Here is a 17,187-nt window from a genome sequence, read left to right as displayed (position 1 = left end):
AACACAGATAGCAATTGATTACAGCCGCGAGTCATTAATGAAAGATTGTGCCCAGCGCGGGCTGATTACATTGGTTATCCAGGAGTTCTTGTTCCCCTCCTGCATGTTGTAGTGTGTAATAACAAGAACTCTTTTACAGGCTGAGCTGTTTACTTTAGACTAAAACATTTGAGTAAATGGGCTGTAAATTCATAAGTTAACTGTAACGGTACCCCCAACACCCCCCACCCCCAGTAGCGCATACATTCACACACTCCCACCCAGCAGCAGCTCTGTGAATACTGTCTACCCCTTTGATGGCCTGCGCAATAAAATAGAAAAATTAGGTCTACGGTATTCATGGGCACAGCTGGCCCAGATCTGCCAGCAGCCTTCAGCTGAGCGGCCCAAACTGAACAGCTCGCTGCTCTTGCAGCCTCTTCTGGACCTCAGCCACTCCAGTGACCTGTCACGCAGGATCTGAATTACCCACAAGCAATGCAACCAGTGCTGGACCGGACTCAACACCAAGGATTGGGAACCAATTGCTTGAAGGAGTATTATCCCCAGAAAATGTATAGGCCAAACTCTGAATTGAGACCAAGATTCTCTTGTTGCCACACAACAACAGCGCTCAGCATTCAGATGCGATATCTGTGTCCCTTCCAATCAAATTACCAATATCAAGTTTGAATGACTACCTATAACTGAGTAGAATACAAATTTTCAATGTGTCATTTGTGTCATATTGCAAATGCATTTGGCAGTGATTAATATGACAATGGATGTTGTGTTCCCTGTCATTGTTTGGTGTCCAGACATAAGAGAGATTTTTCCCCCCTGTCAAACACTGTGTAGGGCCTCTCTATGCTCTCAAAACAAGCATTTGTCGGTGTTGATATGACTGCATCACGCATTCCTGCAGATTTTTAAGGAGTACTTTCAAGCTGCAAATGTCCCGTTCTACCATGTCCCAAAAGGTGTTCTTTTGGATTCAGATCCAGTAGGTGACTGAGAAGGCCACTGAAGAACATGCAACTTATTTTTGTGTTCATGAAACCAGTTTGAGGTTCTTTTGCTTTGTGACGTGCATTATCATGCTGGAAGTAGCCGAGGTGAATTGTGGCCATGAAGGGATGCACATGGTCTGCAACAATATTCCAGCAGACTGTGAAATTTAAGCAATGATTAAGAGGTCTTAACTGACTCAAAGATTGCCTTGAAAGTGCCATTTAACCAAGAAATTGTTGTGGTAAAAAACTTATATAATGACCATTGATGTAGGGTTTGCATAACAAGAGCAGTTAGCCAAAAGCTAAGCTTTTATTCCCATTGGTCTCTCAACTCATTGATCTCCAGTCTTACTGGGTCTTTTACTTACCCTTGAGTTTACCATCGAGCTGAATATCTCCGCCCAATATCAAAGTCTCTATTACACCCTTGAGGAGGGCACAACAGCTGCAAAACAGGTACAAATATAGCTGAGCAAACATTAAAATGGTGTACATTGAAAATACCAGTAGCATGCAGAAGTCACTGCTGGAGTTGTTAGATGGCTGAAGGGAAGAAACTATTTCAGAAGCAGCTTGCTTTCATGATCAAGAGTCTTACCATCTGCCAGAGAGGGAACCATTGATCTATCACACAAAAAAATGCAACTTAAAAACTTTAAATGTTTGATGTTGTTACAATTATAAACATCAAAATAGTGATCTGTTTTTAGCACAAGGAGGGTAAATACCGTAGGAAATAGCTATTGGTGTACTGATCTTAGACTGCATCACACCAGTGCCGATATTTTATTGTATAGCACAATTGCACTAGCTAGCAATTGAGCATTCATATGCTAAGAAAGGGCCATAGAGCAATCATTGCTCTAACATATAGATTAGTCCTCATTCGCTTTTGGATTGTTGAGCCGTATTGATTGTTGAGCCAAATGGTTATTAAGGCTGTACCGTACCACTTAGCCATTACGGCTTCTTTTTCCATTTGCTGTGTGTGAATGAGGACCAGATGGCATTTTGTAATAATATACTTTTGTCCTGCATTACAAATACAAGGTTAATGGAGCTAGCTAACACTAGCTAACTTACTAAAGCCGCAATTCATATGTTAGCATTGTGTAATCTGTATGCATAAATCACACCTGTCTTAAATCATGGCAAGAAGGCAGATGTTTTACAGATGTAGTACGTCAGACAGCGTTGGAATCCACTTAAACAAGTCTGTCTAAAACTAATGGCATGGGGTTTGATGCGAGTGTGTGACAACTTCGGTGTGCAGTGTTTGTCTCACGAAGGTAATGCTAATGCTGCAGTAGCGATGTTGGATGAGACTGGCAGGCAGGCTGTGGTAACGCTGCTTGGCGATGTTAGACGAGGTCCGTAGCCGGTAAAGACTTAGCCCCCATATTCATAAATCTGTGGTGGCACTTTGGGGGAGCGTCTCGAACACAAACGTTCAACTTTTTGCCGGACTGCCTAGTGGACACTTACTGACAAACTGAGTGACTGACTGTCTTGCTGACTGACGGACCTTGCTGAAATAGGCATGTGATAGCATTGCTATTGTATCGTTAGTCTCGCTGCCGTTGCAGCAACTGGCCTATCCTAGCATCGCTAATGTGGTGTTTTCATCCCTATTGGGGCATCAGTACCACCATCACGCCAGCTGACGGTCTTGCCCAGAATCGCTTGCCTGGTTTTTCTTGGAGGCAGGCCTGCATGTGCTTGTTTTATGGATACACTTGGAGGTTCCTCTGGCTCGAGTCTCTGTTCACCTCTCATTGAACATAAACGGGATGTGTGATTGGTGCTTGCCAAATGAAAACTCTATGATGGAACGATCATTTATTTTATGGACAAAAAGCTTAGATTACTTACTTGACGTTCAGTGGTGGACGGGTTGTGATTGTGAAGGACTGGTCCAGAGAAATGTCCAGGCTTTAAGTTAGTCCTGCAGTCTTTCCCTGTTCATTGCAGTGTTTTTTTTTTATCGAGGGGGAACATCCATGATGTGACACATTAAAAAAAACTGGCAGCTGGAGTTGAGTTGAGTTTTTCAGTTTTGTTATTGCTGTTCTAATCACATCATCTTCGATGGTCATCATCATTTATAGTTCATCATTCATAGAGCTGTTAAATAGTTTATGGGCACGCTGACTAAATTATGAATTAATGACTTGTTTATTGGCACTGCCTAATTAAAAGTGTAACCCTTGATAACAGTAATCTTTGAAAAGTAACCATAAGATGCTCAAAGGTAGACAGCTCTAATTGCCGTCCAGATTTCATGTAGTCCCTTAGTACCAAACACAGTTAATGACCATACGTTTTAGCGTACACTCTTAAAAATAATGGTTCTACAAATGGTTCTTTGAGTGATGCCACAGAAGAACCACATTTGGTTCCATAAAGAATTGTGTTCAAATAGATATATGCAAAGGAAGTTTCTGCATGTGGTAATTAAGGGACCAAAACTGATTCTTCCATGAGGCGTCACTCAAAGAATCCTTTGGAGCTCCTTGGTTTTCAAAAATGCACGTGTGGCAGCATAGTAAATAAAGACACTACAAGGTTCTATTCTGAAAAGAATCCCAGGCATGAGCCATAAATTCAAATGTAATTCGTCACCATATTCTTAATAATGCAAGTTGGTGAGTGTAAACCCCAACTGTGGACTTCAAGTAAGTCTCCAACTCCTCACTTTCCCCTTGGAACTGACGTTTGAAAAGGATCCCCATGTTCTTCAAGACGACTTAGTCAAACTGCAATTCACACTCTGCATACTCAACCGCATCCCCGACAGATTTCCCATGGCACAGCTTTCAAAGCGTCAGCAGCCTTGTGCCGCAGTGAGCCTCCTGACGCATCGCCATTGACTACTGTCAGAGGAAAAAACACACTTTTCTAGGCGTCCCCTTCTCGACAAAAGGCAGGGGACAGGAGAGACGACACTGTTGAGTGCATTTGTCCTGAGGGGGTTGCGGGGAGGGGGGTGGGGGTGGCCTTATCAGCCGCACCTGCTGCACTACCTTTCAAAGAGCGAGGAGATGCCGCTGCACAGACAAATCTGCTGTCTGATAACAGGCTGATAATGCTGCCTCACTTTATCCTGTCACGCAGAACTTTTGTTAATCTCCCCTACAAGTGATGGAATAAAAGCAATACAATATAGTGAGCGTGAGGGATGTGTTTGTGGGTATGCTTTGTATTGGAAGGGACTGTTGAATGTAAAACCGCATTGAGAACAGGTCCAACATGTTAATTGAGTAGTGAGTAAAGAAAGTGGTTCTCCCATAATGACTTATAGGATTTTTTTTTAAATGACAGGGCATCTGTATAAGGGTCACTGTATGGTTCAGACCACAGTATGAACCTTAAGGTTCAGTACAAGTTCAGTACAGTGAGTAAAATGCAAAAGGCATTTCATATCATTTATGTTTTGGAATTTCAGACACCAACCAGCTAGATCTAAGCTTCGGATGGTGCTAACTTGCTAACAATCAGCTTGCCACCAATGTCAATAATTGTTGTTATTATACCAGAACCAGGTTCTTTTTGTTAAAGGCCGTTGAGCATCACGAGAACTCCCATATTCCAACTAGTGGCCGGTCTCCTCATTTAGCTTTACAATTACTTTGACGATTCTAATTCTATGTCAGTACCACAAAAGGTGAGCTTTAATAGTATCAGCAGGTGTCTTGGACTGCGTACCGTTCTCAGCTTGACAATCAATGCCAACCAGCTGGCCACCAATGTCAGTAATTGTTGTTATCTGGTTCAATGTAGGTTGTGACGTCGGGTGACCAGAAATCAATGTTAGGACAATGTCTAAAGCTAACAACATTTGATGTCAAATAGTGATTGGCAGCTAACATTGAAAATCCAAAATGTCATAAACATCCAAACAACAAAGCCAACGTTGGCCAAAGTTCATGATGTTAACACAACTGTCCACACAACGTGGAATTGAAATTTGTTACACATGACACAACAGTTAGCTCTGACCTCATAGCCTGATTGGGTGAGAAGCGTTCCACCAGTTGTCAGCTCGTCAGCAGGTATCGCAAATATCAGCATGGCTTTTTTACACTAAAATTGTATCACTCCGAATGGCAAGTCTGTTCACTCTGTGGCCATCTTTGCAATGCCAGCAAGCAGTAATTTTCAGTCAGATAAAACCAGGCCCCCATCTCTATGAATGAGGAGAGACCAAAATACTGGAAACTAAAGTTCAAATTACTGTTTCAAAAAAATAAATATTAAATCATTGGTAAAATCTGACAAAAATCTTTTGAAGAGAGACACTGTGTTTTGTGAAGTTATCCAGAAATCAGACGCCATGTTGGGCGACACGAGAACTCCCATTCACATTACAACTAGTGTCCGAATCTGGCTGAACTTGATACTTCGACAGTCTGCGACCAAATCACAGCCTTGATGTTACTCGTGATAACACACTTCCTCTAATGTTCTGTTGCTACATTGATATGTTGTTGGTTTTAATTCCATGAGTTAAGTCATTCAAATTCAACAGCTGTCTAACTATCTAACTGGAGCTTGGTTGTTTCTTGGCATATATGTGACTCTGATTGCTTCAAAGCGGTTGAGAAACTGAGTTCAGCATATTAAACGATGTTGCACGACACCCCAGTGAAAAGTCTAGCATGTCAGATTTTGTATTTTTCAGCCGAGTTTGACAGGTCTTACAACATGTTCCTTGAGGTTGACCAATCGGAGGACAGAGTGCTCTCTGGCGCAACATGTAAAGTGTCATAATAAAGAGGGAGAGGGATGCTGCTGCTCCAGCTGTCAGGTGGAACAACGAAACTAAGGGAAGGATTTTTTTTTCTCTATGAGACCTTCTGTTTACATACAGTTCACCTGGTAGCTGTGGTATATATATATATATATATATATATATATATATATATATATATATATATAGGCATGCATATATGTAATGTTATATACATGTTACCTCAAGTTCTCGTTAAAGGATAGACAGCCCATACAGTCCTCTTTGTGACACCCAGGAATTAAAAAACGCCAGCATCACACTCAGTGCTTCTGTAACCGTGATTGACAGTTTCTTGCTCCACCTCCCCGAGGACTTACAAGGACGTAAATTGCGGTTGGTCAGTGTCAAGTGTGTAGTGTTGCCAGTCACAGCAAAAATTCATGGTACTAGCGATGTTTCCAACACTAGTAGGGGGTAAGGACTTAACACATGCCTCCTCTGATACATGCAAAGCCAGCCTTATTTTAAACTGCCGCCAACTTCGACATTGCTTAGCAGCCGACACTCTCATAGGAAAGCATTGGGCCCCTAGCTACACCGCACCAGCTAACTGACACCTGTGCCGGCCAACATCGCTTTAGAGTGAGGGGGGGGGAGAGCGCCATCTACCCCACCGTAGAGAGCACGGCTAATTGTGCTCTCTCAGACTCCGGCTGCTGATGGCAAAGCGACATGGCTGGGCATAGAAGAGGTTTATTTCTTTTGAACAAAAATAGGCTTACAAAAGCAACCATTTCTGATTTCAACTGTTTATCTCGTTGCCATGCTTGCTGTTCAGGCCACTGCTCATACCTATAGGCTGTGAGTATCGTGTACTCCCTGTACTGCACTGTACTGTGACATCCATACTGTGATGATTCAGAGCGAATACATGTACCATTACACATCTATATTTGTCTCAAATCAGGTTTAAGGCGCATTATATTCCATGTCTACCAGCTTCACATCTTCGAACCAATGCAAAACAGTCTGCCAGGTAAAATGTTAGCTGAAGATGTGATCATACCTTGATGTTTCTCTCTGAGAGAGCTCTGAAACAACTGTATTGTCATTTTTTTGGATTCTTTCTGCATTGTCTGTCTGTAGCAGTATTCTCTTCTTCTGTCATCACCTGTCAAAGAGCTGTCACTGCCTGAGCACTCCTGTTGACTCCCTCTTACATTTCCTATTCAGCCCTTCAGTGCGTCCTCCTCTCCTCTCTTCACTCCGCTGGCAACAGGGGACTCCAGAACAGATATTGTGTCTATATGCATGGCTCGTTCATTTGGCTGCGCACTGCGCATTTCACCAGGCAAGGTGCTAAGCCAGCCCACACAATCGATATGCAGCAAAGATATGAACTTAGCTAAGAAATATTTTGACCCTTGTTAGGGCTCGCTCTCTCACCACCTACGTGCCGCCAGCTTAATTTGGATTACGCTCATTTACACATTTAAAACCTCGTTTGAAAACGTGGCAGCAGCATGAGAAAAGAACGCGGAGACGGGGAAAAAAAACAACATTTTTTAACTCTTATCAAGTGGCCTTTTGGTTCAGAGTCATTTCCCACAGCGCTCATTTACGCAGAATAATAATTCCCTTTACAAAGGACACAATGTGGGGGAATGCTGAATGGCATCGGCCTAGAACAAAAAACGAAGAAAAAGAAGAAAAAAAAAGAAGTGTCGCGTCTTTGGAATGGTGACAAATGAGAAACTTTAAATCTACATTTAGTCAGCCAGCATTGAACCGCGAGGATTAAGCGTTAAGCATACCGTGGGGCTGGCCAGTGCTGGTTGCTAGGTTACAAAATCCTTGGGAGGAATCGATGAATCTTGGCCTTTTTCGCCCTGCGCTAACCTGATGGGACCGGACTGACCACTTCTCACAACAATGATTTCTCACCCCTGCAAATGAGAATATGACTTCCATTTCTCTGTTGGAGTGGGACTGTCATCACCTTTATACAAAGTGAGACTGAGAGGGAGAGAGAGAGAGAGAGAGAGAGAGAGAGAGATGGAAACATACTGGGAGGGAGAGTGTATGTGTGTGTGATAGAGAGACCGAGATATGGCTGGTGTTCTCATTTAAAAATATGAAATTGTGTAATTTTCAGTGGCTGAAATGTTCAAACTCCTTTCATGGCTGAAAATGGTTTTGTGAACTATGAATGAGTATTCTAGTGATTTCCACCAAATCTTCAGGCATAAAGGAAAGCAACAAGCCGCCGGTTACAGTAAATTTACTGTGGTTTGAGATGTGTAGGCTTTGAAACGCACAGCCTTAAGCAAGCATTGCTCTGGTTTTTACCCCTGTAAAATTATATGTTGCCATAAAGCAACATATGAAGAGTTTCATTCCATGCATTATGTATTGGACATAAATCGTGTGTTAAAAGCCCCATTTAACCCAATGAAAAAAAAACACTCATTTATTTCTCTAATAACAGTGGATAATGGAATATTAATCATCATATAGCACTTACTTTTATTATGCATGTAAATCTCACTGGAAAACTACAAAAATGACAATTAATGGCATTTGGTTTTGGAACCAGACCTCCTTCATTTACTTCTCCCCTGTTCATGGGGACTCTAATCTGGGCCAGCTAAATGATTTTGTGCCTCGGTTTGGGAAGTTTTACCCTCTGTCTGATGGGAAAATATGTGTTTTTATTGGTTGATTATTGCACACTTTGCTGATTTGGAATGTACTGTTCTTTTTAATGTATTCCAGTATAAGCAATATGTTGTATTTCAATGTACAACAACTTTACAGAAAAAGGAAACACCTTCATAACTTTCAGTTAATAATGTAAATTTTCCACCCAATTTGGAAGGCCAATTACCCAATCCCTGTTCATGTGAACTCCTATCAATAGCAATGCCCCAACACTTAGAAGTTGAAGACGCCTGCCCTGACCAACATTACTCTTGGAGTGATGTGGGGAGCAAATGCCCTTAAAGCAACCATAAAAGAGAGAAAGGCCAGTTGTGCTCTCTCTGAATCCGGCTGCTGATGGCAAGCAGCATGATTCAGGGTTGGAACCAGTGATCCTCGGCTCATAGTGGCAATTTTGGAGCATTTCTATTGGTTCGTTCATCATAAAATTTTGATATAATATAAAATCAACTGCCAGATTCACATTATGTCAAAAAGAAAAAGTGAGACAGCGTGTGAGACAGCGACAGCATAAACATATGCAGTTAATACGAACAAAAGAATCCAACAAATGAGAAAAATAGTCTTCAAAAAGACAACCAAAAAGGGCCTGTCTCTTTAAGAGGCAGTGGGTAGACATGAGAGGAGAAGAGACTCTAACCAGCCAGACCACGGAGGAGACACTGTGGGATTAGTTACAGTATGCTGAAGAAATCCGTGCTGAAATCCTCCACAATCCGCTTGGAAACAGTGGAAGCCCAGATATCAGACCATGCCACTGTTCGTCCAGAGTGGCTACATGGTGTGTCTGTGTGTGTGTGTGTGTGTGTGTGTGCGTGTCTGTGCCTGTGCAAGTGTCATTGCACAAAGGTTAAAATCTGCAGGATAATGAGGAGCAGTGAGAAAGCGTTCTAGTCTAAGGTGCAAATGTGAAGACACTAATGTGCTTGGAAGTGAAATCTAAACTGTGTGAAAGAAGCCTCTTCAGCAAACGAGGGGAAAATTTTGCCTTTGTGTTCAGTAGGAGGGCTGGTCTAAAGACCGGCAACAGATTAAAAGCCATTTTCTCTTTGAAAGCCATCACTGAAGCTCACAGAAAGCTATCACAAAAGAGCCACTTCTCTGTGTGAAATTGTATAAAGATGTTTTATTCAAAAGCAGTGGGGTAAAATATCTTTATTAGAAAACATTGCTTGAACAGAATTCAGAGGGAGAGAGAGGAAGTTAGAGAGAGAGAGATAGAGAGAGAGAGAGAGATACATTCAAATCAGTCAAATTCAGGTCAATCACAGAAGAACAGCATGCATGGCAATTAAAGCAGTAATAGTATTCAGAAGAAAAAAAGTTCATATGTGTACATGAGCATTGGGTTTCAGTTGAGGTTTTTATTTATTTATTTATTTATTTTATTATTATTACTTTTTTATTGTAGGCATTGGACAAACGCATCCTCAGAGTAATCACGAAGCGATCACAGTAAAATGTTTTATTAATGAAAACATTTGCATCTCATTTGGCTGAATCATGGCTTATTGGCTCTATGGCTCTCTTGGGACAAATGCAGTGCATATTAATACTTCTGCTTCTCGTATGTTGAAAAAGGCACACAGAACATGGCAATCACATTTTCAGCATTTGCTAAGAAAGTGGAACGATGGTAAGTCATTGCCATCATTATAGTACCGTATTAAAAGTATACAAAGAAGTATAGCAATTCATAACCATTCGTTCTTATGCGTTTTTCAGCCACAGTGTACAATGCTCCAGGATTACAGTACTGATTGTTACACTTTATTAGAACCTGTTAGTCAAATGCAGGAATATGCAGTACTGAGCAAATGTACCAGGCACCTCTGGAAACTGAGGAAACTAGAATTAAGCAGCTGGAGTTCAAAATCTGGGTGTTAATGGGGTTGTGTTTACTCAAGAAAATGCAAATATTAGAAGAAATACAAATAACGTTCATACAAAAAGGTGTTTTTAAATCACTGTTCATTATAAAACATCTCCACATGGGAGTCGAGCATTATTTCTAGTCTAACACCTGGTTTGGAAAATCAGTGCTTAATGATGTTAAGTCAGGTGTTATAGCTGGTGAGGGAATTGAACGCATCCATGCACTGGCTGGTGGCATTCAGGGTAAACCTGAAACCAAGCTTTGTTCTTCTCAAAGCTTGACTAGTTTGCAAGATCTCAGCTACTTTCTTGAGAATGAGAATTTTTTGTTACGTTTCACTGTGTTAAGGTGCCTAACATCTGCTCAATACTGTATATCTGTGCATGGTTGCTGTCCTGAACCAAATCTCAGATCTACAAGACATGGCAAGGCATTTTAGCCTAAAATCACACCAGCATTACAAGTAATATGTTACCGTTGTTATAGATTTCTGCAGTTACGGTTTTACTAGCAGATACTGTAATTGCAGATGTCTAATTGTGAATAGTAAAAAGCCTGAACTTTTGATATGTAAAATGATATTATAGCGATCTAACAAATCAGAGAAAGTGAATTTCCATGTAAAGTACCAGTAACATATGACTGGTCAAAATTACATTAAGGATATGCCATCTTGGCAATATGACTAGTCCAGATAGCTTTGTTAAACTGCATTACAGAGATCTTGAATTTGAGTTTTTACTAGTACTGGCAACGTTGATTTTAGGCTAAAATGACTTACCATTGACTTCCTACGTTTGCATTGAAGTCAATATAAAGAGATTTCATTTCTATTGGCCCATTCATTGTCAACCACCAGCATAATGGACAGTGTGCGTTTTGGGAGAAATGGAGATAGGAGATTTTGTTCAGTCAGCAATGATATGCATGTTTACAATGCACATGGATAAGAATCATATAGCATCTTATTAGCAAGGCAGAAAGTTATGGTCTTCAAAAGCCCGCTTCAGCCCACGTAATCCTGTCGTTAACAGCAAATATGAAAGATTTAAAGTCAAGGACATTGCTATTAGGTTTCAGTGTCGGCTGAATGAGAGAAAGTGCGCAGAAACAGCTCTGATTATGTACAGAAGGGTGGCGAAAGGGGTCTGATTTCTGGGTTATCAAAAAAAAGCTGAAAAAAACCCTTAAAATCTCACGGTATTGCCACTTTTGACTTGAAAAGAAACATGGCATTGAAGCGAATCTAGTTACAAGCGCGTTCACTCACAGAAGCTCAAGCTTAACTGTTTTTTTCTCGTCCACCAGCGGCTGCCTATTAATTCGCTCGGAGGAGGAGGAGGAGAATTGAATAAGAGCAAATTGTAACGGGCTCAGTGTCATCCTCCACAGCGTGTGATATAAGGTTAGGCCGCCGTGGCACCTGGATAAGAGGGCTTTTTGTCATGCGCATGTAAGACAGCGATACATAACTCCTTTATCGCTAGCTCCTGGCCGCTAAGCTTATCCCAGCTTTAAGACTGGCACACAAGTCTTTCTAATGAGGCTCCCTGGGCCGGAGGGATCCGTCCAACGCAGACGTGCTCGGCATCCCAAACAGAATCCACCCACTCCCCTCCCCACCAACCTACACACACACACACATACATACATGCACACAGGCAGTGTAGGGGTCATGCCTTAACTTCGGCCGCTCTGAGACACCACGGGCTGTTGCTTTGTGCCCCACTGTCTCTCTCTTTGTTAGCGCTGCTTGGCACGAGTATTTTTCCTTGCAGCCTGTGAGTGTGTGTGTACGTTTGACGAAACATCATTAACCTTGAGGCGTGATGAACCGCACGCGTGCTGCATTGTGCGTCTTTTTCCTGGTGCAAGGTTTGATCCGAGGGCGCTCGTTAATTCCTCTCATATCGGAGACGGAGGCAAAGAGGCACATAAGCATGATTAGGAGGAACAACCCTCCCCTGACCATGCATCTGGGCTTAAGCTGCGAGCATGCGGATCAGATCACGCGTGCGCTCGCCTGAACCTTCATCAACACAAGTGCCGTTTGCTGGGTGAAGAGGAGGAAGCTTCCTAATCAAGAGAGCTGGCAGGGGCACAGGCCATTGTTTCCCCTCGCTTCTAAGTATAGAGCAACAGCTGCGATTCGGCAGCGTAGCAATACATCAGTTCTGGACGATGGGCCCGATCCTGTGTTTAGAAATGAATGATGAAAATCTAATCGGTCGTGGTTAAAATGGATCTAGACAATAATCGTCAAAAGGAGGTAAACTGAGGCGTGTACTACTGTGTTGATTTACCACATTCGCATACGTGAGGAAATATGTATATAGTAATAGGGGACGTTGGGGAGAGCAGGCACCAACCAGTGTGGTGTTTAATTTAGCATGGACTTTTTATGTAGTTGAACAGTTTTGTGTTGAGTAGCTTTTGGCTATCGCTAGCACCATCATTTGTGAGTTTCAACAGCACTCAGGCACATTTTTCTTAAGATTCACTCTAAGGAGGGCTGCCTAAATACTTTTCACTAGTCACGTCTGCACAGTCACGCATCAGTTAAAGATTCCGGCACCTTTTACCTTTCCTTAAAAACAAGCCGCAAAAATAACCTCCGATTAAATTAATCAGGTGTGAATCGACATGTGGGTAAGTATTCCATCAAACCCTGTGGAAAAGGAGTTTTTCCTCAAGTATGGAGACGCTCAGAGGCATGCATTTTCGTTGTGCCTAGATTCCTTGAGTCGTTGACCTCAGTCAAATCCAGAACACCAACCAAAGGACTCCTCAGAGGCACGACGCTTCTGGCAGCTTTAGGCAAACCATTGTGTAGCCTAGCCTATGGCCTACATACATGTTCTCAACATGTAGCTGCTAATTGTCAAGCTTAAATTGCATTATTACTATTAGTGGATTATAAGATTACTATTCTTTTTATGAAGTCGATGACAGCATGTCAATCAAGTAGCTATTGACATCTCAGCCATTTTTATCCCGTGTTGATCGGTCATGTATTTTACGAAGTAATCCCGTCCGGATAGAGCTTCAGTCTGTTACTGTTAGCCCCACCTACTTTTACATTTCATTAGCTAACACTGAAGAAGCATAAGAAGTGTTGGGCCAAACATCCAGAGTAGTTAAAAGTATACGAAATTCCACTGGAGTAACATTTTAAACATAGGCTCATGTATTAAATCTAACCTATTACCCATAAAACTGGAAATTAAATTTGTGGTGAAATCCTGCCTAACACCAACACGACAACACGACTACCTGTACGGTTCATTCCATATTATTTGGAGGAGCGAGGGAAGTGGCGGGGGTTGGGAGACGGTATGTACCGACTAGTCTCACCTTCTGCTGCAGCAAAAGTGAACAAGCCTCCTTTGCCTGCTTTGGCAAAATGAATAATGGAACTTTCTACCTGGAACATAGCGAAGCGGCTTACAGCAGCGTCAAGCTCGCTACGGCTGCTGACTCGGGCACACAGAGATAATGCAAAAGAGGTGGAGAGAGAGAGAGCGAGCGAGCGAGAAAGAGAGAGAGAGACAGAGAGAGGGAGAAAGGGGAGGGGGTGGGGGGCGCTAAGCTGCTTCATCAAATCTCCCAAATGAGACCAAACACACAAAAGCAGCTGAAAGGGGGTCCAAGTCAAACGAAACAAAGGAGCAACATCTGACTCACGATTAAGTCGGAGTCTGGGAAGTATAGCATGAGACAAAAGAGCTCTCTTTTTTCTATGTGCCACGCCGAAGCGCTTCTTTTTTGAAAACGAAGGGCTATAATGGGAATTATTTTGTGAGATGTCTGCAAAACACAATCGCTGGATACAAGAAGCTAATGAATGATGAGAAACACTTCAATGGGGCATAGCTCATTTCCTAAAGAGCAGTAAAAAAAGAAAAAGGAAATGAGCAGAGCAAATTAGAATGTTGATGTTTTCCATTGCTCTCACCTACAGGAACTGACGGAAGGCCGTATCAAGGGTGGCACTGGATGGAAACAAATGCAAACCCTTTTTCCCCCTCTCTCTCACAACCAGGATGCATGAGTATAGCGTAGTAGGTAACACTGCCCAGGCAAACAAAACACACTGTACACAAGACAGAACTCCCAGGGCTACTTTTGTCTTTCTCTGTAATATGAGTAGAGTGGATAAGGATGTCTGTGAAATGTACATATCTGGGAAAACTACAGTCATCATACTCTTGGAGGTTGTGAGGAAAGGCCTTACTGTTGAGAAAAAAAAACAGCTAAGACCAGCATTTGCTAATAGCTGGTTCCAGATGGTCTCAACAAAGGCTGGATTTGCAAAAGCTTTCCTACGAAAAGTTACAAAGAATCTGAAGATAAACACTAAAAGGTTCATAAGAACATTAGAAAGCTATTATTTTCATTATGTAAGCATTAACAGCACTCAAAGAACACGGGGGCTCATTCACCAATATCTTAAAAATACATTTCTTAAATAATAAATAATAATAAAGTCCTATCAAAAAGTCTACATCATTTTCATGATGTGTTTTTAAAACACCAAATTGTTCACAACTCTGCTCTTGTAATGATGGATACCATTGTCCTTGTGAGTTGAACAAATACCACATAAGAAAACACTGGTGGACGTCGGCATCAACTGACTGTGAAAGTGGGATTTCTCCCAGTTTGGTACTGCCAATAAAACCACCTGTTCTCCCTCTAGCACTAACAATGCTCCCAACACTAGGTGAGGACTTTACACAGGTCTTGTCCAAAAACATGTGAAGACCACTGCCTCTTTTTAAACTGCTACCAATATTGCTTTAAGAGTGCCGGCCAATATTGCTTTAAGAGTGATGTGGGGAAACAGCCCTTTTAGACTACAGCCTATTGTGCACTCTTGGACTTTTGCTGCTGATGGCAAAGTGGGATGGCGTGGGATTCGAACTTGCGACCCACGGTTTGTAGTGGCAATTAAACTAGTTTCTTAAGTATGAAAGAAAAATAATTAATTTTTGCAAACCCAGCCCCTGGTCTTTGAATGTCCTTTTAGTTGACAGTTGAAGTTGGGCATCTATCTGGACTGGGCAACAAAGTAGCTACCTTTTGTTTGAGTTTGATGGTTTAGCTGGTCATGCTGTTTGGTGAGCTTGAGTATGCTGCTTGGCCAAGTTGGTCATGATGGTCAGGCAGTTTGGTAACGTTGGTCATGTTGTTTGATCGTCTAAACCATCAAACTACCATCTTAGCCAGGCTTGAGCTGGCCAAGCTGGCTTCCTAGCCAACATCAGTATTCATCAGAGCTTGCCTGAATGCTGAGAATGTTGACTGTGGGTGTGTGTGAGAGATAGAAAGAGAGTCAGGGAGAGGGAAAGAGAGACTGACCATTGATTTATCTAATCAATAAAATCAGGGAATCCCATAGGTATCTGATTAAGATTAAATGTGTAGTTTGGAGCCCATCTCATTGGTCTGGCTTGCTGGCTCGTGTGAACTTCTCTCTGAAACTTTTTTGGAAAGGCTAACACAGTTTTAATCAGTTTAGATTGCATCCAAGTAATCGTTCTAATTCTCTGATTGCAACTCAGACTGTTCCTAAATAACATCCCTGACACAGCTGCAGATTACACCAAAATAGTGTCTTGGAAAGCACTGAAGTGTTCAGTTTTGACGGGAGGGAACATTCCCGTTGGAGTTTCTAGTGACAGCGCTGTCATTATCGTTTACTGCCGATAAACTGCACGGGCCCTGGGCTGCCAGCTCCGAGCCTCCAAATCAGTATTTGCGTGTTGGATATGTCCACTGAGCAGCTGCAAAGCCATCTCACCTATTTAAAAAGATGAGCCGTTTCCACAGCCGGCCTGCATCGCAGGACTGATTCAATATAATGCAGCTGGCAGCTGCAAGCTGGCTACCGTTGCCATGAAGAGTAAAAATGACTTTTTTTGTCAGCTATTGGTTGTTTGATGCCTATTTTGGCAACCGTTTGCATCTCCATAGATGCATAGATACAGAGATAAGCAGTTCCATGCATACTGAAGACATGTGATGTTTGACCTCTGGAAGAAGATGACGATAAGTAGAACAGGAAAGTGGCCAAAGGCCAAAGTCAGCCAAGAGGTTGTCGGTTCAAGCACAAGCCGACTGTGGCAGCTATGTGGGGGCTTTACTATTTGTTGTTGCCGAGCTGCATTCACATGCAAGGAAAGACCCCTGTGTGTTTTGACTTCTGATGGTGTGTTTTTCATTCCTTAACAGGCCCCATTCCCTGCAATGCGGCTGCCAGGTTCACTCGCATCAACTTTGTGTGGTTGGTAGAGCACTTCCGACCAAGGGCCTCGTGTTAGTGGGGCAAATTCACTGGTGCGTTCCTTTTTTTCATTTTCCACGCTTTCAATTGGAAATTAAACGTCTTTTGGTTTTATCTTTCAATCCTGCCCGTCTGGCCGGTTATTCGCCCTGACACTTTCTTTAATGGCTTGCCCAGAGAATCGCCACCTACCAGGCCCCTTAACGCCTGCGCTCTTGACGCTTGATGCATGAAGACTCCCCTAAATTGGCAATCAGGTGAGCTTGGCTCAGATAGAAGCTCAGCTCACTGGCATCCTGACTCCAATTCCCTTCCCCGGCTGCCTTGGCTGTTTTTGCCGGGGCCCTGACAGGTGCTCCCGACAAAATCCATTACCGTCGCAATTACACAATCTCACTTCACCCCCATTCCACCCACCCCCACACCCCCAGCTCTTGCTCTCTATCAGGGGCTGCCATCGGCCAGGGCCTTGGCCGCCTGTCCGTCCGGACGATTGGCTAATTAGAGGAGCTTAAGAGGAGGAAGCCTGCTTTAATCTTCATTAGGGCGCGGAGACGGGTCGGCTGTCAGCGCAGAGGAG

Source organism: Salminus brasiliensis, chromosome 21 (genome assembly GCF_030463535.1).
Source record: "Salminus brasiliensis chromosome 21, fSalBra1.hap2, whole genome shotgun sequence".
Lineage (NCBI taxonomy): Eukaryota > Metazoa > Chordata > Actinopteri > Characiformes > Bryconidae > Salminus > Salminus brasiliensis.
The sequence above is the reverse complement of the archived record's forward strand: the minus strand, read 5'-3'. Positions refer to the sequence as shown.